General features: G+C 41.9%; 1 protein-coding gene and 1 pseudogene across 2 annotated transcripts in view; both read right to left on the bottom strand.

Annotated features, from left to right (window-relative positions):
- Nucleotides 1–24,924, bottom strand: part of Mrps28 (mitochondrial ribosomal protein S28) — a 130,611-nt gene that overhangs the window by 5,201 nt on the left and 100,486 nt on the right. The gene's annotated exons all lie outside the window — the stretch shown is intronic.
- Nucleotides 12,305–12,973, bottom strand: LOC147996175 (uncharacterized protein C14orf119 homolog; annotated as a pseudogene).

Genomic DNA, 24,924 nt, shown 5'->3' with positions numbered 1-24,924 from the left:
CCTACAGAACTCCAAATAGATTGGACCAGAAAAGAAACACCTCCCGTCACATAATTGTCAAAACACCAAACGCACAAAATAAAGAAAGAATATTAAAAGCAGTAAGGGAAAAAGGTCAAGTAACATATAAAGGCAGACCTATCAGAATCACACCAGACTTTTCGCCAGAAACTATGAAGGCCAGAAGATCCTGGACAGATGTCATACAGACCCTAAGAGAACACAAATGCCAGCCCAGGTTACTGTATCCTGCAAAACTCTCAATTAACATAGATGGAGAAACCAAGATATTCCATGACAAAACCAAATTTACACAATATCTTTCTACAAATCCAGCACTACAAAGGATAATAAAGGGTAAAGCCCAACATAAGGAGGCAAGCTATACCCTAGAAGCAAGAAACTAATCATCTTGGCAACAAAACAAAGAGAATGAAAGCACACAATCATAACCTCACTTCCAAATATGAATATAACGGGAAGCAATAATCACTATTCCTTAATATCTCTCAATATCAATGGCCTCAACTCCCCAATAAAAAGACATAGATTAACAAACTGGATACGCAACGAGGACCCTGCATTCTGCTGCCTACAGGAAACACACCTCAGAGACAAAGACAGACATTACCTCAGAGTGAAAGGCTGGAAAACAATTTTCCAAGCAAATGGTCAGAAGAAGCAAGCTGGAGTAGCCATTCTAATATCAAATAAAATCAATTTTCAACTAAAAGTCATCAAAAAAGATAAGGAAGGACACTTCATATTCATCAAAGGAAAAATCCACCAAGATGAACTCTCAATCCTAAATATCTATGCCCCAAATACAAGGGCACCTACATATGTAAAAGAAACCTTACTAAAGCTCAAAACACACATTGCACCTCACACAATAATAGTGGGAGATTTCAACACCCCACTCTCATCAATGGACAGATCATGGAAACAGAAATTAAACAGAGATGTAGACAGACTAAGAGAAGTCATGAGCCAAATGGACTTAACGGATATTTATAGAACATTCTATCCTAAAACAAAAGGATATACCTTCTTCTCAGCTCCTCATGGTACTTTCTCCAAAATTGACCATATAATTGGTCAAAAAACGGGCCTCAACAGGTACAGAAAGATAGAAATAATCCCATGCGTGCTATCGGACCACCACGGCCTAAAACTGGTCTTCAATAACAATAAGGGAAGAATGCCCACATATACGTGGAAATTGAACAATGCTCTACTCAATGATAACCTGGTCAAGGAAGAAATAAAGAAAGAAATTAAAAACTTTTTAGAATTTAATGAAAATGAAGGTACAACATACCCAAACTTATGGGACACAATGAAAGCTGTGCTAAGAGGAAAACTCATAGCGCTGAGTGCCTGCAGAAAGAAACAGGAAAGAGCATATGTCAGCAGCTTGACAGCACACCTAAAAGCTCTAGAACAAAAAGAAGCAAATACACCCAGGAGGAGTAGAAGGCAGGAAATAATCAAACTCAGAGCTGAAATCAACCAAGTAGAAACAAAAAGGACCATAGAAAGAATCAACAGAACCAAAAGTTGGTTCTTTGAGAAAATCAACAAGATAGATAAACCCTTAGCCAGACTAACGAGAGGACACAGAGAGTGCGTCCAAATTAACAAAATCAGAAATGAAAAGGGAGACATAACTACAGATTCAGAGGAAATTCAAAAAATCATCAGATCTTACTATAAAAACCTATATTCAACAAAACTTGAAAATCTTCAGGAAATGGACAATTTCCTAGACAAATACCAGGTATCGAAGTTAAATCAGGAACAGATAAACCAGTTAAACAACCCCATAACTCCTAAGGAAATAGAAGCAGTCATTAAAGGTCTCCCAACCAAAAAGAGCCCAGGTCCAGACGGGTTTAGTGCAGAATTCTATCAAACCTTCATAGAAGACCTCATACCAATATTATCCAAATTATTCCACAAAATTGAAACAGATGGAGCCCTACCGAATTCCTTCTATGAAGCCACAATTACTCTTATACCTAAACCACACAAAGACCCAACAAAGAAAGAGAACTTCAGACCAATTTCCCTTATGAATATCGACGCAAAAATACTCAATAAAATTCTGGCAAACCGAATTCAAGAGCACATCAAAACAATCATCCACCATGATCAAGTAGGCTTCATCCCAGGCATGCAGGGTTGGTTTAATATAAGGAAAACCATCAACGTGATCCATCATATAAACAAACTGAAAGAACAGAAGCACATGATCATTTCATTAGATGCTGAGAAAGCATTTGACAAAATTCAACACCCCTTCATGATAAAAGTCCTGGAAAGAATAGGTATTCAAGGCCCATACCTAAACATAGTAAAAGCCATATACAGCAAACCAGTTGCTAACATTAAACTAAATGGAGAGAAACTTGAAGCAATCCCACTAAAATCAGGGACTAGACAAGGCTGCCCACTCTCTCCCTACTTATTCAATATAGTTCTTGAAGTTCTAGCCAGAGCAATCAGACAACAAAAGGAGATCAAGGGGATACAGATCGGAAAAGAAGAGGTCAAAATATCACTATTTGCAGACGACATGATAGTATATTTAAGTGATCCCAAAAGTTCCACCAGAGAACTACTAAAGCTGATAAACAACTTCAGCAAAGTGGCTGGGTATAAAATTAACTCAAATAAATCAGTTGCCTTCCTCTATACAAAAGAGAAACAAGCCGAGAAAGAAATTAGGGAAACGACACCCTTCATAATAGACCCAAATAATATAAAGTACCTCGGTGTGACTTCAACCAAGCAAGTAAAAGATCTGTACAATAAGAACTTCAAGACACTGAGGAAAGAAATTGAAGAAGACCTCAGAAGATGGAAAGATCTCCCATGCTCATGGATTGGCAGGATTAATATAGTAAAAATGGCCATTTTACCAAAAGCAATCTACAGATTCAATGCAATCCCCATCAAAATACCAATCCAATTCTTCAAAGAGTTAGACAGAACAATTTGCAAATTCATCTGGAATAACAAAAAACCCAGGATAGGTAAAGCTATCCTCAACAATAAGAGGACTTCAGGGGGAATCACTATCCCTGAACTCAAGCAGTATTACAGAGCAATAGTGATAAAAACTGCATGGTATTGGTACAGAGACAGACAGATAGACCAATGGAATAGAATTGAAGACCCAGAAATGAACCCACACACCTATGGTCACTTGATTTTTGACAAAGGAGCCAAAACCATCCAATGGAAAAAAGATAGCATTTTCAGCAAATGGTGCTGGTTCAACTGGAGGGCAACATGTAGAAGAATGCAGATCGATCCATGCTTATCACCCTGTACAAAGCTTAAGTCCAAGTGGATCAAGGACCTCCACATCAAACCAGACACACTCAAACTAATAGAAGAAAAACTAGGGAAGCATCTGGAACACATGGGCACTGGAAAAAATTTCCTGAACAAAACACCAATGGCTTATGTTCTAAGATCAAGAATCGACAAATGGGATCTCATAAAACTGCAAAGCTTCTGTAAGGCAAAGGACACGGTGGTTAGGACAAAACGGCAACCAACAGATTGGGAAAAGATCTTTACCAATCCTACAACAGATAGAGGCCTTATATCCAAAATATACAAAGAACTCAAGAAGTTAGACCGCAGGGAAACAAATAACCCTGTTAAAAAATGGGGTTCAGAGCTAAACAAAGAATTCACAGCTGAGGAATGCCGAATGGCTGAGAAACACCTAAAGAAATGTTCAACATCTTTAGTCATAAGGGAAATGCAAATCAAAACAACCCTGAGATTTCACCTCACACCAGTGAGAATGGCTAAGATCAAAAACTCAGGTGACAGCAGATGCTGGCGAGGATGTGGAGAAAGAGGAACACTCCTCCATTGTTGGTGGGATTGCAGACTGGTAAAACCATTCTGGAAATCAGTCTGGAGGTTCCTCAGAAAATTGGACATTGAACTGCCTGAGGATCCAGCCATACCTCTCTTGGGCATATACCCAAGAGATGCCTCAACATATAAAAGAGACACGTGCTCCACTATGTTCATCGCAGCCTTATTTATAATAGCCAGAAACTGGAAAGAACCCAGATGCCATTCAACAGAGGAATGGATACAGAAAACGTGGTACATCTACACAATGGAATATTACTCAGCTATCAAAAACAACGAGTTTATGAAATTCGTAGGCAAATGGTTGGAACTGGAAAATATCATCCTGAGTGAGCTAACCCACTCACAGAAAGACATACATGGTATACACTCATTGATAAGTGGCTATTAGCCCAAATGCTTGAATTACCCTAGATCCCTAGAACAAAGGAAACTCAAGACGGATGATCAAAATGTGAATGCTTCACTCCTTCTTTAAATGAGGAAAAAGAATACCCTTGGCAGGGAAGGGAGAGGCAAAGATTAAAACAGAGACTGAAGGAACACCCATTCAGAGCCTGCCCCACAGGTGGCCCATACATATACAGCCACCCAATTAGACAAGATGGATGAAGGAAAGAAGTGCAGACCGACAGGAGCCGGATGTAGATCTCTCCTGAGAGACACAGCCAGAATACAGCAAATACAGAGGCGAATGCCAGCAGCAAACCACTGAACTGAGAATAGGTCCCCCGTTGAAGGAATCAGAGAAAGAACTGGAAGAGCTTGAAGGTGCTCGAGACCCCAAAAGTACAACAATGTCAAGCAACTAGAGCTTCCAGGGACTAAGCCACTACCTAAAGACTATACATGGACTGACCCTGGACTCTGTCCCCATAGGTAGCAATGAATATCCTAGTAAGAGCACCAGTGGAAGGGGAAGCCCTGGGTCCTGCTAAGACTGAACCCCCAGTGAACTAGACTATGCGGGGAGGGTGGCAATGGGGGGAGGTTTGGGAGGGGAACACCCATAAGGAAGGGGAGGGGGGAGGGTGATGTTTGTCCGGAAACCGGGAAAGGGAATAACACTTGAAATGTATATAAGAAATACTCAAGTTAATAAAAAAAGAAAAAGAAAAATTTAAAAAAAAATAAATAAAAAAAAATAAAGAAAGTGAAAAGAATGGGATATAAAAACATGTATAGCCGCATTAGCCTTCAGAAGTATTTGAAAATTTAAGATGAATATATTTCTTGCAAAGTCCGTTCCTTTCTGTGGTATTTTGTCCTGTATCTGAAGTATAGTAATTATTTTATGGAAATGTTAGAACTTCTGTACCAACTTTGAATAAAATGAAAAATTTACACTTAAAAAAAAACCATGTATATATCATGAGTCAGGTATCATAGAAGAAGGACTATGATATTCACAAACAGAACTAGGAAGCGTCCCATCAAGAGTACTATAATTGTGAGATTGTGGGTGTTTTTTATTAAGTTATTTATTTACTTTGCATCCCCTACCGATGCTGCCCCTCTATCCTCTCCTGCCACTCCCTCCCTCTCACTTCCTCCCCTCTTCTCCTCAAAAAAAAGGGAGGCCTCCCATTGGATATTAACCAGCCTTGGCATATCAAGTTTCAGTATAAGGAGGCACATCTTCTATTGAGGCTAGACAGGGCAGCCTGTTTTTTTTTGTTTTTGTTTTTTTTTGTTTTTTTTTTTTTTTAGTATATGTGCTGCCAAAGCAAGCACAATTCTAATTTCTATTTTCATTTTTATTTTCTTTTCAGGGGAGGTTGCAACGGGGAGGGCAGATACGAAGGGGGATGGAGAAATGAATGGGATTGGGGTACAAAATGTGAAATTTACAATCAATAAAAAATAAAAACCACCACTGCCAACAGAAACAAAAAAAATCTTAGTAAATTAAGAAAAAATGTAAAACCAGGATCATATATATGAACTCAAATTGGTCAATATATAATATCATCAAATAGAAACTAATAATCATGTGCCTTTTTTGTTATTTTTTCTTTTTCTATGCTGGAAGGTTATGTTCCAGAAAACTTTGTAAAAGGATTTCTTTTTATTATTTCTACTTTGTGTACATTTGTGTGTCTGTGTGTGTGAATTACATGTGTGTGCAGGTGTCTCAGAGACCAGAGGCATGAGCTCCCTCTGGAAGTGGACTTGTCGGTGGATATGAGCTGCTCCGTATGGGTGCTGGGGATCAAACACAGGGCCTCATGCATTCTAGGCAAGTGCTTACTACTAACCTCCAACCATACTAAATTTACTTAATTTTAAAATTAAATGATCTTACATAAACAGAAAATGTAAAAGCAACACTTTCAGGAAGTTTACTGGCAAACAGCATTGGTGAACCACACAACCACTTCCCAGTCTCGCTTACACTCTGGAGGTTTGTGCCAGACACCAAGTAAACAGTTGGGCTGTTAAATTTTTAGAAGTTAATTTTTTTTTCTGATAATGGAAATGAATGTTTTTTTTATAAAACTTGGACACAGTGAAGCCAGTCTAGCCCATCTACTATGTGAGACAGTAAATTGCATGGTCTGTCTTTATTTAAACAAGTTAACTAGGTACCAAGGCTTGAGGCACAGCTTTAAATCCTTAGCACACAGCGACTGGAGCACACACAGCACAGAGTCAATCCCAGGCATCAGGGTTAGCTCACGAGTGGTGATGCTAACACTTGTCTCCCTTATGAGGAGCCACGACATATGTTGGGGTAGATCCACTGGTCCCCACTGCACTGCTGCTCACTGCTTACTTTTCGGTGTGAACCTGGGAAAGCAGGGCCTAAAAAAGGGGTGGACTAAAGTGTCATGCAATGGCCCACTCTGTTCAAAGCATCAGACAGTTTATACTCTGAGAGTTAAGAAGAATCATATGACAAGGTCAATCACAAGACAAACCACATGGGCAAAAACAGAGGCAAAAGAATATCAACAGCTAGGGCTGGAGAGGTGGCTCAGTGGTTAAGAGCACTGACTGCTCTTCCAAAGGTCCTGCGTTCAATTCTCAGCAACCACATAGTAGCTCCCAACCATCTGAGATGGGATCTGATGCCCTCTTCTGGTGTGTCTGAGGACAGCTACAGTGTACTCATACATAAAATAAATAAATCTTAAAAAAAAAAAAAATCAACAGCTGGAGTAAACTCATTCCTATCCCATATACCTCACCTTGGAGGAGTATAAAAACTTAGTCCAGGAACAATCCTATGTTTTTTGAAGATACTGAGGTCACAAGACTCTTGTTTAGCTGGAGTTCTTTCCCAAGCATCAGTTCCCTTGAATGACTCCATTCTTGGACACTGCTAGTGTTTTGTTCAATTAGCTTTAGTTCATATGGACCCCCCCCCAGCTTTGTCTCTTCCCTAGAACATCCAACTAGTTACTTGACTTTGTTCATTATTAAACACACATTTCTCTGACTCAGCCCTTCAGGTCTCATCATCTCTAGACATGAGGGATGCCATTTTCTTCTTGGACCTTGTGTCAGGTGTGTTCCACTCCATGTACACCTCCCCTCAGCTCTGCTTGGCCCCTTCTTCTAGCTCCTATTGCTTCTTTAGTATCCAGGTGGAACATAGCAAATGAAACTCCTTCTCATTTCCCCCTCAGAATGCAGTGTAGTGTTCGAACTCTCACGAAGAAAGGGCTCTGCAGCCAGGGGGCAGATTTGTGCTCTGACACGAGTTTTGGGTAAGTTGCTTCCTCTGACCCACAGTTTCTGTGCCTACGTCACAGAAGGTGCAGTTACTTTGAAGGTGTGCTGAATATTAAACTGAATATGACATAATATGGTGGTACATGGTTTTAATCCCAGCATTTGGGAGGCAGAGAGAGGTAGATCTCTGAGTTTGAGGCCAGCCAAGACTACATGGTGAAAGTTTGCCTCAAGAAACCAAACCAAGCCAGGTATAGTGGCACACACTTTTTTTTTTTTTTTTTTTTTTGGTTCTTTTTTTCGGAGCTGGGGACCGAACCCATGGCCTTGCGCTTCTTAGGCAAGCGCTCTACCGCTGAGCTAAATCCCCAACCCCAGTGGCACACACTTTTAATCCTGGCACTCAGAAGATAAAGGCAGGTGGATCTCTGTAACTTTTAGGCCAGCCAAACTTACACAGTAAGACCCTGTTTCAAAACAAAGAAGTGTAGCAGAGTTTGGTTACTTTGTGGGTTCTTTTTCTTCCACCTTTCTCCAGCCCCTTTACTCTACCTTTACAACCCCTAACACTAGATAAGAGAGGAAAAAAGGACAGAGGGAAAGGGGGGTGACGTTATCATTAGATTAATTCCTGCTGATCTTCCCTGTCAGGATATTTAATTTCTTCTTCCAGCTTCTTTTTTGTACAACTACTCAACAAACTACAACCAACCAATAACCAACCCACCTATGGGACGTTAGCATTGTACCCTCTGAAGAATCCCCAGAACCCCAAATGTCACACAACTGCAGAAACTATCTGCAGCTGGCAAAATCACACCCCTGCTAGAGCATGAGGCAAATCATAGTCAGTTACTGTGGACAATCTGAAGCAGCACCATGTCCTGCACATGATTAAAACAAAAACATATTCCCATAAAATGTCTGCTTCTCAAAGATACCACAATTCTCACTAGAAAGAAAGAAAGAAAGAAAGAAAGAAAGAAAGAAAGAGAGAGAGTGAGAGAAAGAAAGAAGAAAGGAAAGAAAGAAAGAAAGAAAGAAAGAAAGAAAGAAAGAAAGAAAGAAAGAAAGGGGGAGGGAGGGAGGGAAGCAAGCAAACTAGGCAAGCAAACAAAAAACAAAAGCCCATTATAGAAATTGTGTTTGTACCCTTCCTTTCCATGTACAAGGTATGAACGACTTCTATGGAAATGCCTGATCCATCGAGAGACACATGCTATCTACACAGGATCTGACACCGTATTGTATTTATATCTCTGTATTCTTCCAGAATCAATGCAGCAAGTTTTCAACTCTTGGGGTTTGAAAAATGTAGTTCAGTTGGTATAGAGTTCACCTAGCATGCATAAAGCCCTGAGCTTTGATTCTCAATACTGATAAGCTGAGTTTATTATGGATGTGTACACTGTAATCCCAGCAGGTGGGAGGTGGAGGCAGGAGGACCAGTGGTTCAGTGTAATACTTAGCTACATAGCAAATTCAATGCCACTGTCAAAAGCAGTACTTAAGGTGGTCACTACAAGTGCAAGGCTGCAGGGTCACTGATGGAGAATCTCTACTCTCTTGAATTCTGCAGCTGGTGGGGGTAGTCGGGAGACTGGCATACTTATGTGGTCTTTCTGGGTGCAGTTTGCCATCCTGCCTTGCATGCAGTGGCTAATGGACGGCATCTTCTTACCTTCCCCACTCACTCTCACTCTGCACTCTGCCTGTCCTGGGAACAGATCAAGCATAATCAACAGGATAGAACGCCAAACAAACTCCACAATACTTTACTAAAGAGGAAGACGCTAGCTAAGAGTGCATCTCTGACAGTTCCAATGGCATTTGAGGCAAGGCTTTAACACTGTGTCTAAGGTAATGACATGCACTACTTAGCCGTCTCTACATGACTGCTTGACTCAGTGGCTCTGACCAGAGTGTGCAGGTCCGGTATGGTATGTAAAGCTGCCACTTAATGTGACCTCCAGAGCCACATGACATGGCGAAGTGCCCAGCTCTGCCGCCCCTGTGCAACGTGAGTCGGTACTTTAGCGTTCCTCTAACTTCCTCACAGCAACACGAGAATAATGATTATACCCAACTCCTAGAGTTCCTGTGAACATAAACTGTACGATCATGTACCATGTCCTTACAAGTGCCCATCACTACCACTGCCACCACCACCACCACCATCAGGACCATCACTACCACCACCACCACCATTAGGATCATCACTACCACCACCATCAGGACCATCACTACCACCACCACCACCATCAGGACCATCACTACCACCACCATCAGGACCACCACCACCACCATCAGGACCATCACTACCACCACCATCAGGACCACCACCACCACCATCAGGACCATCACTACCACCACCATCAGGACCACCACCACCACCATCAGGACCATCACTACCACCATCAGGACCATCACTACCACCACCACCACCATCAGGACCATCACTACCACCATCAGGACCATCACGACCACCACCACCACCATCAGGCCATCACCACCACCATCAGGACCATCACTACCACTATCAGGACCATCACTACCACCATCAGGACCATCACGACCACCACCACCACCATCAGGACCACCACCACCACCATCAGGACCATCACTACCACCACCATCAGGACCATCACCACCACCATCAGGACCACCACCACCACCATCAGGACCATCACTACCACCACCATCAGGACCACCACCACCACCATCAGGACCATCACTACCACCATCAGGACCATCACGACCACCACCATCAGGACCATCACCACCACCATCAGGACCACCACCACCACCATCAGGACCATCACTACCACCACCATCAGGACCATCACCACCACCATCAGGACCATCACCACCACCATCAGGACCATCACTACCACCACCATCAGGACCACCACCACCACCATCAGGACCATCACTACCACCATCAGGACCATCACTACCACCATCAGGACCATCACTACCACCATCAGGACCATTACCATCACCACCACCACCACCACCACCACCACCACCACCACCACCACCACGACCAAAGATCAGGTTTTCTACTGAAAAAAATCAGACTACAAGAGCCCAGGCATACTAGTCTAGTTCACAATTAAATTGGTAAAGACTCTGTAAAGAAAGGAATTTAGAGATTCAATAATTTGCTTAAATTTAAATCTTATTCACTTTAATTGTATAAACACACCCTTCTTAAAATATAGCAATGGTGGAGGATTAGTCAACCAATTTGTGGTTGAATTTGAGACCTATTCCAGAGGAGAAGCCATTTACCTAGTACTGCAAATCTGACCAATAAACCATGGTTGGGGAGCTCCTCAGCCTCAAGGTGAAACTACTACAATTATTTCACTAAATAAACATAGATCACACTGCCATCTAAACTTGTATCTCTATATTCACAGATTAGTGCTGCTTCCAGATCTCATGAGAGGATTCCTTTGGGCAGTTAATAAGTGAATTTGAAATGTACAGCCACAAATGGATGTCGATATTACATGTCTCTCTCCAAAGCTCAGGGACCATTGTGGCAGAGGGATAGAATGACTGTAAGAGTCAGCAAGTTGGGGGGGGTGGGGTCAAACAGTGTCCTTTGGAGGACAGAGCCACTGCACACATGAACTCGGCAGCTGCAATTACCTGGACAAGATCAAATCATGCAACAAGCCAGCATAGAGAGAAGAGAACTAAGGGTGTGCAGGGTGGGGGTGGGGGTATAAAGAGGGGAATTGTAAGAAATAGGGTTTGTTTGTTTGTTTAATATTAAAGGTAGTTAGCGTGACAAGGAGTCTTATTTTCAAAACCTTCCTTTCCCCTTGGCACCAATCAGCCAACTGCATCAGACTGACTCAACCTCTCACTGATGGGACGAGGTGCGGATACCACCTATGTCAGAGGTTTGTAAAAGACAGAGCCATCTTGGGCAGTGTGTTGCTGGCCTTTGGGTTCTAAGGCACCTTTTCTGCAGAAAGAATTGCCTTGCTTGTGTGTTCCTTTGTATGATCCTGCAATTATTCTGTTGTTTCTAATATGGGTAAGTGATAGGTCAACCACACTTCAGTGATGACCTCATATCCATGAGTATATGGACAGCATAATTAGACTTGGTGAGATAAAAAAAACCAACCAATGAACGAACAAACAATTAAGCAAACAGGAAAAGGACATGAAGTTGTGAAGGGGGAGGGGACTGGAAAGCAGACCCGGGAGGAAAAGGGAAGAGAAGCGCTGAATAGAGCCCAAATTACTCTCTATGTGTGTATTACACGAAAAAAGGAATACAAAGGATTTTTTTTTTCATTTTTCCTTAATTTTATTAAATCACTGCTGGGAAATCCGGCAGTTGGGAATTCACGTAATTATTCTAGAGTTGTGTAAATGTGGTAAAACTAGCCACATCTGGGCCAGCTCTAGGCTTGAGTTACAAGATACTGGTTCCTTTTAGTTATAGGAACAAAAGCAGTTGTTAAATTCTTGAGATTTAGACGGCTCCTGTAAATAATCAGATTTGCTAAAATGGGAGAGAGTCCAGGTGACATACTGCTAGGGTAATACAGTGTTAGCCCTCAACAGGAAGTTCATGCAAAAAGAAGTTTTTAAAGGCAGGGTCTCTCACTTTGTAGCGCTGGCTGGCCTGGAACTTGCTATGTAGACCAGGCTGTCTACTGAGTGCTGGAATAAAAGGCGGATCCCCTCCCTGGCAGTTCAGGTGACTCTTTAAGTGACACACTTGCACTGAATCATCACTACAGTCATGGCCTGGGCTTGATCACATGTCGTTCTCTTTTTGATCTGAATGCCTGTCAGTCCTTACCAGCAGTAGCATCCACTGCTTGGTAAAACTTGACCTCCAGTCGCCTGACAAACTCACTGCATTCCGGCTCAGCCCAACCTCGAAACCACTGATACCAAAGACACTGACACTCAAAGATGTCGACTTGCCACAGATACCCTGAGCTGCTCCAGACCATCAGCCGAGGCTGCATCTTCCCGGCACTGCCTTAGCTACCAGGTCTTGTAGAAAATGTTCCCGCTGGGGACCTGACCAATTGGCAAAGCAGTGAAGAGCACACTTCATCTCCTGGGAAGAGATGACGACATTGGAGGAGGGGACGAGCTGGCAATGTTGTCAGGCACTGAAGGGAACACAAGGGAAGCAGAGTGGCACTGATGTGGAAGACGATTCCAATGGATCCTCCTCCCTTTTCCCCTTGGAGGGCGCCCAGAGATCACAAGAGTCCTTCAGCTCCTGCTCCAACTGCCCGAGTCTCTTCCACATTTCCTGAAAACCCTAAGCACAGCCAGCCCCAGTCACGAAGGATTTTTTTTTAAGGAAAATAATATAATGTAAAGGTATAAAAATACAAATTTCTTTCAACATGAATGTGGAGTTCGAGGATAAAGCTAACACTGAACAAAAACAAAGAAGACACACCGAACAGCTCCTGAACGCAGCAGCGGCCATGACAGAGCAGAAACAAGCACAAGCTGCTGTCAAGGAAAGGAGCACCGTGGCCCACCTGCTGACACTTAGCAACAGTGGCTCGAGGAAGACTGGGGGAGGGCAGAGCAGCCTTCCCTTACCTCCAACCATCCTTGCTTCTCAAGTCTGAACAGAGGACGAGCTGAGCCTTCTGTGATTCTGCTTGGAAGTTAGCACACAGAAATTCTTGTGAGCGTGGGGTATTGATCCCAGAGGCTCATTATTAGTTTCCCCCAAAGGATCTTTTACTCAGTAGTCTTTCAAAGTAGCTGTAGTATTCTAATCTAATCAACTGGCCCCCTTAAATTTTATAGACTCAAACCTATCTCTTATCTTCTAGGTAAATTTAAGTGGTTCTTACTTAACCTGTGGGTCAGGACTCACTAAGGGTCACAGTGGTGCCCTAAGACCATCAGAAAAGACAGAGGTTTACATCACAAATCATCACAGTGCTAAAATTAGAGTTGTGAGGTAGGAACAAAACTAATATCATGGTTTGGGGTTACTACAACATGAGGACCTGTCCTAAGGAGTCACAGTGCTATTCTGGCTGAATCCAAGGACTCAGGAGGCACACGGATGATCGAGTTGAAGGCCACACTTAGCTGAAAGAACTTGTCTCAAAACCAAATAACAGCCCCCACAAACATAAGGCAACAAACACACTGGAGTGGCTCTACCTTACGGCTTGACCTAACCCATTACTGATCACCTTTGCACTGACTGCAGTCACACCGCAAACTAGAGCTGCAGGACATGAATTTGGAGGGAGAGAACTTTACTCAGCCTGCTGCTGCTGACTTCATGGTTCTTGACTGCAAACTTTCTTTTCTTTCTTTTTTTTTTTTTTTCTTTTTTTCAGAGCTGGGGACTGAACCCAGGGCCTACCACTGAGCTAAATCCCCAACCCCAACTCACTCACTTTCAAGTGTGAACAAAGAATTAAATTATTAAAACGTTTGTTTTAATTAATAAAAAAAAGCCTCCAGATGCTAGTTTGACAGAAATTTTCTATTTTGTATTAGAACCACAGAACAACACCGACAAATGCAAATAGGGTGACTTCAGTGAGAACATTTGTAACTCATGACCTCCTTCTACAGTGGTTTTCTCTTTTAACTTCAAGTGCTTCTTCCGCCTGGCTTCTGAACCCCACTGTACACAGATGCAGGCTCAGCCTTGCCTCCCTCTGCCTTCCACCCTGCACTTCTCACACCACACAGTGCCCTTTCCTAAGCCTGTGTGTCTGTGGAGCACAAGGGCAACTACATTTGGCTTTCTATTTCTGCATTAAGAACGTGGCTTGCACTACCTAAAGACTATACATGGACTGACCCTGGACTCTGACCTCATAGGTAGCAATGAATATCCTAGTAAGAGCACCAGTGGAAGGGGAAGCCCTGGGTCCTGCTAAGACTGAACCCCCAGTGAACTAGACTGTTGGGAGGAGGGCGGCAATGGGGGGAGGATGGGGAGGGGAACACCCATAAAGAAGGGGAGGGGGAGGGGGATGTTTGCCCGGAAACCGGGAAAGGGAATAACACTCGAAATGTAAATAAGAAATACTCAAGTTAATAAAAAAAAAAAAAAAAAAAAAAAAAGAACGTGGCTTGGGGGCTGGAAAGATGGCTCAGCAGTTAAGATCACTGGCTTCCAGAGGACCGGGGTTCAGTTCACCCACATGGCTGCTCACACTGTCTGTTAACTCCAGTTCCAGGCAATCCGACACCCTCACACCAATGCACATAGAATGGTTTTCCTCTGAAGAAGACATTCTTTACCACGTCAATCAGCGCCTGCTACTGCTAATGAGAGTTCTCATTGCTTCAAATAGAGGATCCCTCTGACCAGTTCTTCAATACAAACACAGTACATGACACAAGGCCGATGGACACAGGGCTTGGACTGAGCCTCACTATCCAAAGTCAGCCCTGTGAGGACAATTAGCTGTCCCTCCAATCACAACTCTCTGAGGCTTTAAAGTAGTCTGAAATCATTACCCATGTAAGTTTTCAGCTTACCTGCTCAAAATCTTTTAGACTTTTTGTCACTTTCCCACAATTCCTTAAAGTTTTAAGACTACTGGAATAAAATTCTCTTTTGCCAATAGAAAAAAATGTGTTTCTAACAGTTTAGTTAATGCCAATTTGTTTTAATTCCCGGCCATGCTGATCTTTTTGTGAAACTGTGAGCTAGTTCTCCCCACCCTTCCCTCTCTCTCTCCCTCCCCACTCCTCTGTATATGTGTGTGTGTGTGTGTGTGTGTGTGTGTGTGTGTGTGAGAGAGAGAGAGAGAGAGAGAGAGAGAGAGAGAGAGCCTTCTTTAGCTGCATTAACCTGAAAAAGGACTCTTATTTTTTTTCCAGTTCTAACAAGAATGCATGATCTTAATTTTCCTAATATCAACGTTTTTTAAACAATGTCTGGCTAATATCTTGGGCATGACAAACAGTTTTGTTTCTTATTTAAGCATTGACTTATTTTTTGAAATTTGAAAATAAAATTATACACAGCTTCAAACACAGCAAAATGCTTTTGGCAGTTACCAAAAAAGATATACCAAGAAATGAACGAAAATCTTATAACCTAACAAATCACATTAATTCTATTTTTATTTAAAAAAAAAAAACTAAAAATTTGTCGCTGTTCAGAATTTAAAAATATACGTATGAAGGGAGTAAAAAAATCTAAATGAAATAAAATGTTCATGATTTCAAAAATGCAAATGACTAAATTTGGGATCAAATCTGGGATCTAGAAAAAAAGGAACATTTTTTTTTTTTTTTTAAGTAAGGCAATTTCCATTCTACTAGGAAGAAAGATCCACCTACTGGCAGAGACAGCTTTGTTAGTGAAGGGCAGAGAGGTCTGCCTGTCACCTTTCTGAACTGTTGACTGTAAAATGCGGGCACCTGAAAGGATGCTCCGAGGCCTAAAGCATTATAAAGTATGAAGACATCACAACACAAATAAGTAGAAGTGGCCACTCTAAAATCCACTGCATTGACACTGATGTGTGAAGCATGACAGACTCTAAAGCTTGTAAATGAGGAACAGAGTAGAAGGTCCAGACAACGGAAGGAGAACTCAAATGTGGTTTATAAGACATCAGAATACGGCAGCAATGGGCAAGTGCAGGAGCAATCGTAAACATGTTAAATGGCAGAGCAAAAGGTGTGGGAAGGCTTCTCTGAGTTCAGCAGTCCACGGCTGATGAACAGAAACAAGATGGTCCAGACACTGTTCTAGAGCGCGGGGACAGGCTGCTGCTGCTCCAGAGCCAGACTCAGGCAGCACAGCGATCTGTGGAGCTGTAAACACTTTCTATTTAAAACCTGTCACCTGGACATAGAGGAATAAGTCAGACCAAAAGTTTGACAACTGCTTGGACACACAGCCAGCCTTGGACAGTAAGACCAAACTACCAAATTTAGAGTGACATGCAAACATTTAGGGCTGGGGTCCAACTGAGCTTTGTCCATCAAACCAATAGGGCATAGGTAGGGTGTATGCACACTGAGAAACGTTTCCCAGTATGTCTGGTTCCTGGACTCTGATCAGGGCATCGGCTCGTATTGTAAGATAGTCTCTGAGTATTGTAACTGAACTCTACATGATTCTTGGTGGGATCTTACTTAGTTCATGCTTTAATTTCCTAATGAGCACATACTATTTATGCAGGTCAGCATGAGAAATTGAATGTTTTAAATATCAAATGAGAGGTGCAAAACTTTTTCCATTATGAACTAAAGAGATTAGTATTTATGTTCATCTAAAGAAAAGGCTGAATCCTCTTAGCCTGGGTCTAAGGTTTACTTCAGTTGAGGCTGTTTTCATGCCCATAAGAAATATAATAGCCAGAAGCTGGAAAGAACCCGGATGCCCTTCAACAGAGGAATGGATACAGAAAATGTGGTTCATCAACACAATGGAGTACTACTCAGCTATCAAAAACAATGACTTCATGAAATTCATAGGCAAATGGATAGAATAGAAAATATCCTGAGTGAGGTAACCCAATCACAAAATAAAAAAACAAAAAACAAAACAAAACAAAACAAAAAAACCAAACCAAACCACACATGGTATGCACTTACTGATAAGTGGATATTAGCCCAAAAGCTTGGTTTACCCAACATATAATCCATGGACCACATGAAACTCAAGAAGAAGGATGACTAAAGTGTGGATGCTTTAGTCCTTCTTAGAAGGGAAAACAAAAATATTCATAGGAGGAGATATGGAGACAAAGTTTGGAGTAGAGACTGAAAGAATGGTCAGAGACTGCCCCACCTGGGGATCTAGCCCATATATATACAGACACCAAAACCAGACAATATTGATGAAACCAAGAAGCGCATGCTACCAGGAGCCTGATATCTGTCCCCTGAGAGGCTCTGCCAGAGCATGACAAATACAGAAACAAATGCTTGCAGCCAACCACTGAACTGAGAACGGGGTCCCCATTGGAGGAGTTAGAGAAAGGACTGAAGGAGCTGAAGGGGTTTGCAACCCCATAAGAACAACAATGCCAACCAACCAGCTCCCAGGGACTAAACCACCATCCAAAGACTAGACATGGACAGACTCATGTCTCCAACTGCATATGTAGCCTTGTTGGGCACCAATGGGAGGAGAAGCCTTTGGTCCTGCCAAGGCTGGAACCCACACTGTAGGGGAATGTCAGAGTGGGAATGTGGGAAGGGGTGGGTGGTTGGGTGGGGAATACCCTTATAGAAGTTGGGGGAGGGAGGATGGAATAGGGGGGTTTATGGATGGGAAACTGGGAAAGGGGATAACATTTGAAATCTAATTTAAAAAATATCCAATAAAAGAAAAAAAAGAAATGAGATTTTTGAGTGGGGAGGCCTGGTGGGGGTTTGTGTGGGGAAGGCATCATCTTCTTGGAGACATGGGGAGGAAGAATGGGATAAGGAACTGTGGGAGAGCAGACTGGGAGGGGCAACAACTGGACTGTAATAAAAGTAATAATAATAATAATGGTGATGATGATGATGATATCTTTGAAGCCACTTACACAGCACTCCAGAAGCAGCACACTCTAGTGCATATAAGGGTTAGATCTTATTTCTTGATTATCTCATCCCTACAACACCCCAAGGACACCTAAGTTTTCTTTTACAGTTGTTTATTTTCTGTGTGTGCATGCACATGTGGGGATCAGAGGACACCTATGCACATCATAGCTGATCCATCTGACCTGTCTAGGAACATTCTTTCACAGTAAAAATGGTTTCCAATTCCTACCTAACATTTAAAATGAACATCCGTTGGAGTTTATTAAGAAAACATTCTAATATGCATTTAAGTACTGATGTGGTGAGAGGGGAGAAGATAGAGAAAAGGGGAGTTTTACCCATCATGGCAAGGGCAGGTGGGTATGGAGTCTGAAGAGACAGTGTCTTCACCCACCACAGCTATATATACACTGTGGCTTTTGAAGTTACATTGTTCAGAAGGTTTAAAATACTACAGTAAAAGAATAGAAAAGCTTTAAACTCATTTAATTATTTATTAATTATTAATGATTTAAACTCATTGTTAGTTTGGTTTTTATCTCTCTAAATGAGTTGCTTATTAAGTAGGCTTTGTTGAGGTAGGGACACTAATAGAAACAGAGGAAGGATAGGAAAGTAGGGAAGCAGAGGGGCAGAAGTGTCCTATCTTACACTCACCAGGGTGATGCTAAGTTTCATTTAAGAAACTCTCTCCCTCCCCTCACAAAGACTTATAGTTAGGCTTTGGCAAGAGCTAATGACACCTTTGACCCTTTCTGATGTTTGTCTCCGTGTCCCCAAGTCTGGGAAAGAGTCCAGCATCTGCAGCACTTTATTGGAAACAGAGAAACAGAAAGCATTGGCTGGGGTGTGGCTCAGCGGTAGAATGCTTTTCTAGGTGGGCAAACCCTCAACGTCCACCCTCCTTTGGCAGGTAACTGGTGAAAAAAGCTGAAGAACTCAAAACACAACTTTCCTAACACCAATGATGCTTAGAACTAAGTTGATGTCCCCGTGGCACTTCTGAACTACTGTGCTACACAATGCTATCATAGTCGGCATCTAATCGGTATTTGTAGGTTACAATACGTAGCCACTCTCAGGGGCCATCTCAAACAGGGCCCTTATTCTACAAGGGGTGTGTGTGGAGCCCTCGGGTCATTAGGTGGTGTCATTCCACCATCTGCCCTCTATATCCTCACCCTGGCTTCCAGTCTCAAAGCTGTGTTCATTCACTAAAAGCCCAAGAACAGCCTGGAGTTGATGTGTGTCGTTCAGCACAGAGAGAGAGTTCTCCTGAGGAATGAAGGACGGGTGTGGTTACAGGGTGACCAGGGCCCTACACTCAGCAGCTTAGTCATTTAGTCTCTGCTTCTGATCCAAGGCAGACAGCAGTTCCGGGTAGACTGCTATTTCCAGGATGGCGTCCGTCCTTCTAAGTGCTGAGAGCATACAATACTGTCAGGAGTCAGTACCCTTGAAATAAAGACCAAAGTGACAACCCTACTCCTCCATCTCTGAACAAAAGCACACGGCACATATGATTTAAAACAGTAAGTAAGAGGGCTCTGATTTTACTTCAATGGAAATAGGAGTTTGACATAATTTCCTTAGGATTAGACAATGATATATATAAGCCATTATTATCTACAAAACAACATTCAAATCATAAAATTCTAACTGTAGAGTATTTGGTGTATTTTGACAAATATAATGGTCTCTGAACAATTTTTTATGCTTTTTAAAGTAAAGCAAAATAGGGTAGAAGATAGACTTAATTTTCTTTCCTTGTCACCAAATGCACTTAGCACTCCCTAGTAAGAAACATTAACTTTTACTTGTTTAATTATTTAATGTGCTTAGGACAAAAGATAGCCTGTGGGAGCCAGTTCTCCCCTTCTTCCAGATGGGTTCTGGGGATGAAACCTGCTTTTCAGGCTTGGCAACAAGTGTCTGTACCTACCACCCGATGAGCTTCAAAATAACTTTAAACAATATTACTTATTAATTACTTAAGAACTACAACAGTGTATTTTGATCATACTCTTGCCCTCCTCTTTCCATTCGACTTCATCTTTTGTGTTTGTTATTGTTATTATTATTATTAACCACTAAGCCCAGTTTGGGACTAACTTTTAAAGATTTATTTAATTTATGTATGTGAATACACTGCCGCTCTCTTCAGACACACCAGAAGAGGGCATTGGATCCAATTACAGATGGTTGTGAGCCACCATGTGGTTGTTGGGAATTGAATTCAGGACCTCTGGAAGAGCAGTCAGTGCTCTAAACTACTGAGCCATCTCTCCAGCCCCTGAAATACTAACTTTTAATAAACACTCATTACCCCTATCAAATTCTACTTTATAGAATTATCTGCGATTATAAATGGACTTCTTAAGTCAGGCCCTACAGAATGAAAAAGATTTCAGGATCCTACAGCTAACTTGCCAGGAAGAGGCGGATGAAGGACTAGAAGGCACATGGTACTACAGGAGCAGGTAAAGACTGCCAAGTTGTTTACTGTCTATAAAGAGCACCAGGTGACTATGGTCCTTTTACATAAGCAATTCTATGATCACCATGTAACTTGGATAAAGTATTTGTCTCCATCTTCACTGCAAAATAGGGATCACAGCCCCTACATCACAGGACACTAAGGAGGTAGAAGGCTCGAAGGAGCACTAAGGAGAGGCCAGGCAGCCAGGCCATGACTCAACAAAGAAAGGCTCAGTGTAGCCACACTTCCAGTCTCAGCAGGGACGGCCTGGCTAAGCCTTTCACAGGGCTCGGTTATTTGGCAAGAAGGGTGTCTCTTGTTGGGAATAGACAACATTTTACAAAAATGTTTTCAAGGATTTTGTACACAAATAAATTGAACTTACATTGTGAGAGTTTTGTTCTTGGATATGGGGTCTGATTATGTCACCTGGGCTGGCCTCAAATTCCTAGGCAAACTTCCATTTTGAGGCATCAATTGGCTATGGGCTGCTGCTCTGCTGGACTTTTGGAGAAGAATGTGTAGGCCCGGCAGGAGCTTTGGACTGTTGGCAGGACCCAGGTGGCTATGACTTCGGCAACAGTCTAAGAGTCCGAACAGAGCATCTCCATGTCTCTGCTTTCTTATGGACAACAATCCCAGAAGATCAGGGCTCAAGATCTAACCTTACAGCCCTGACCACTTCTTGGTGGGGCGGGGGGTGAAATTCCAGATAGGAATTTGACTGAGGAAGGGTACAACACAGTCTATAACATGGTATGATAGTCATATGAATTCTAATGATTGTGTGAGTACATGCAAAGATCCTGTTAATTTTATATACACATTAGCCACTCGTTATATGCCAATAGATGCTCAGGAGAGAGGAATAAACCTGTTATCTTAAGGAGCTCTTTAAGAGTAAACTGAGAATGATGGCATGTCTGCATCCCAGCTCTTGGGAGATAGATAGAGGGGGGAAAAATCAGGAATTCAAGATCATCCATAGCTACATCCATGGGAAGTCTGCAACCTGTTCTGAGTATAGGAGACTTGTCTGTCTATAAATAAATAACAACAAAGCCTTCAAAGCTGTTCCTTTAGACATGTGTGGTAGTACATACGTCAAAATCCTCGCACTCAGGTGGTAGAAGCAGGAGGATCGCTTCAAGGCTAATCTGATCTGCATAGTGAATTTCAAGCCATCCAGGGCTACACTACAAGAGCATATAAATAAAACAAAACAAAATACATCACAACCACCAAAAGAAATAGCTGGATGTGGCAATTCATGCCTGTGATATCAGCTCTGAAGAGGCTGAGGCAGACGGATCACAGGATTTGAGGCAATCCTGGCTACATACTAAGCTCCAGGCTCACGTAGTCCAAAGAACCAGCCTCTGTTTCCTCCTCCTACCCTCAAAGCCCAGGCAACAACAAAAAAGGAGTCTAGCATCCCCAGGGAGAAGGACTATGACAAGGATGATTTAAACACTGCACATATCCATAAAGAACCTCCAAAGGGTAATTCCAGCATGCCATCTTAGAGGTAGGTAGGTGTGTAACAGGTTCCTTAGTGTAGACATTCAAGGACTCTAAGAAGCCCGGCTGGCATTTATGCTGTTTTAACAGAATGAGTGGAATTCACCCAGTATAACAAAAAGAAAACTCAGACTCACTCACATGCCAACCTCTGTAAGAGCAAGTCACGCTCCTACAACCCTAGCCTGAAGACAGTTCTTCATGTACTGAGTGCAGAAATAATTATTGTTTGCATAGCCCATTTAGCCATTAAAGGAGGACTCCTCTGAGATAGGCTCCCATTATTGTCCTGAACTGCTATTTAAATCTTTTGTTAGCAACAACTTTTAATGAGTACATTCCTTGTTTACTAACTATAGGTCTCCTTGTGGCAATATTTGGTGAACTCTTCAATGGAGAGGGAACTCAGTAAATGAATGTTGTTTTGATTTGATGAAATTAGAAGCTATAAAAGAGAGTGTTTAGATGTGAGAACAGGAGGAGCCTTATACCCTAGTTGCAACTTCTCACTATTTTTACTGGTTCCCTCTTCTGAATCTTATCCCCTGTTAAAACACTTGACTTCCATCTGACTCTTACAAGGCTTAAACTCTCTTTGTAAATCCAACCTTCAAGCCAACAAACCTATCTAATTAGAGGTGATCTTAGAGTTCCCAGTCTCTATTACTTTTTATAGTCTCCTGTCCCTTCCTGTTTGAATTTTATGTAAGCAATTAAAAGGCCAAAAAATTTATTCAACAATACACATAACTCCAAAAGGGGAATAACTCAAAAGACATTTAATTATCAATCCCCAAAGTTTACACATTAACCTTAAAATACAGTTAACACATAAGTTACCATCTGGTAATCAAGCCATGTGCTTCGCATGACCATGGGAGAGACCAGGGCTAATGAAGGAGTTCTCTCACCTTTGCTCTGAGTGACTAGGTCATGCATGTAGTCTCTGTGTTTCACAAGTTCCTACTGTACATGCAAATAACGAACCTCCAGAATGTAACACATGTAATAATGTGTTACTAACTTTGTAACCAAGTCTTATGTTAAAGCAAGAGGCTAAGGAGGAACAGTTTGCTGAAAACGCTGTGATAACTCCAGAGACATTAGCAATCATCAAGAAAGAAGCAACTCCATTCATAAAGCAATCACAGCCCCAACTCTACACTCACAAACCCTTTTGTCAAACTGATTACACCAATAGGTTGTTTGAAACCCATGCTTACAAAAGTACTGTGATGTCCAGGCACAGGCTGGGCTCTGACTGCAGCCTACGCCAACTCTACCTTTTTAACAGTTTGCCAAGATGAGGGTGTTATTAGCCAGGCTTGGCTGAAACAATGCACGGCTCACAAAGCTACTTTAATGTACTGTCTCTATTGAGAATGACAGTAATCCAACAGTAGCCTGTGACACTCTCCCATCCCACCACAGGATACACTTTGTTTCCAACAAAGGAGCTCCACACTACGCCTGCAGGAGCCGACCCCAATGAAGACTGTGTGGCTGCCAGGGAACATCTGTGAGTGCCACTGTACAGAAAACTCGTTCTTTCTTCTCTTCTCTTTTCTCTTCCTTTTTTATTTTCCAGACAATAAATTGTGTGACTGCTTGGTAAGGAAACAAGCTTTCATTCTCTTCTTCCCTTTTGTTTGTTTGTCCATTTAACACACAGTCAACTACATCTGCCACCCACCAATCTAAGTCCAGACCCAGGAACACAAGGAAGGTTGTTTTTTGACTTCTTAAGAACTTTTACACTTGAGTTCAGCTAAAGAATGAGGACTTTAAAGATAACAAAAACACATTAACAAAACGAAGCTAATTCTGAGAATATTATAGAACTTCATTTATATCTATTGAGTGAAAAATCCAGATAAAACAAGTTTTTTTTTTTTAAAGGCAATATACTCTCAAGAGGAAAAACCCTGCAAATTATGTTTCTCTGAAGAATATCTACAATGTGAGCTAATATTTCTATTTTTTTTATTGGACATTTCTTTATTTACATTTCAAATGTTATTCTCTTTTCTGGTTTCTTGTCCATAAGCCCCCTATCCCCTCCCTGTCCCCGTTCTAACCCCCCATCCGATAATCCCCTACACTGGGGGTTCCAGCCTTGGCAGGACCAAGGGCTTCTCCTTCCACTGGTGCCCTGCAAGGCCATCCTCTACTACGTATGCAGCTGGAGCCATGGGTCTGTCCATGTATAGTCTTTGGGTAGCGGTTTTGTCACTGGGAGTTCTGGTTGGTTGGCGTTTTTATTCCAAGCCCCTTTGAGCTAATATTTCATAATAAAATCTCATCTTGTTATTTTAGACCAAGAGAGACTTTTCTGTTATGTTTACTTTACCTCAGATTAATCAGTCAGCTTAACACAAGATAACTCGAGGCACAAGAGGCAAATGACTGAAGATCTGACTAGGCTGCCCCTAGGCCTACTGAATAAAAAAGGGAATTCAAATGTGTAATAAACATGTGCACTATACAGCCTGATAAATTAAAACAGTAGTCGACAAAACATTATGAGATCAACTCCTTTGAAAGATGGTATATGCTGGCTTAGAAAAATAAACAACAGAATTACTTCATGGTTGGGTGATAACACATTGCTCTATAATAAATCTGTTCTTGGTTCTATAGTCAGGTAGAAAAAAAAATCTCTTCATTATTGCCTCTTAGTGTATATGGCAAAATTAAATTTATTATTATTAAAGAAATAAAGGGTAACTCATTTCTTCTCAGACACACAGCTCTTGACCTTGTTCCCTCTAAGCCCACTGGAAAGCTGTGTGACAAGTAGG

This window comes from Rattus norvegicus, chromosome 2, assembly GCF_021556685.1.
Source record: "Rattus norvegicus strain SHRSP/BbbUtx chromosome 2, alternate assembly SHRSP_T2T, whole genome shotgun sequence".
In the NCBI taxonomy this organism is placed as follows: Eukaryota; Metazoa; Chordata; class Mammalia; order Rodentia; family Muridae; genus Rattus; species Rattus norvegicus.
Note: the sequence above shows the minus strand (reverse complement) of the source record. Positions and strands in the feature narration are given on the sequence as shown.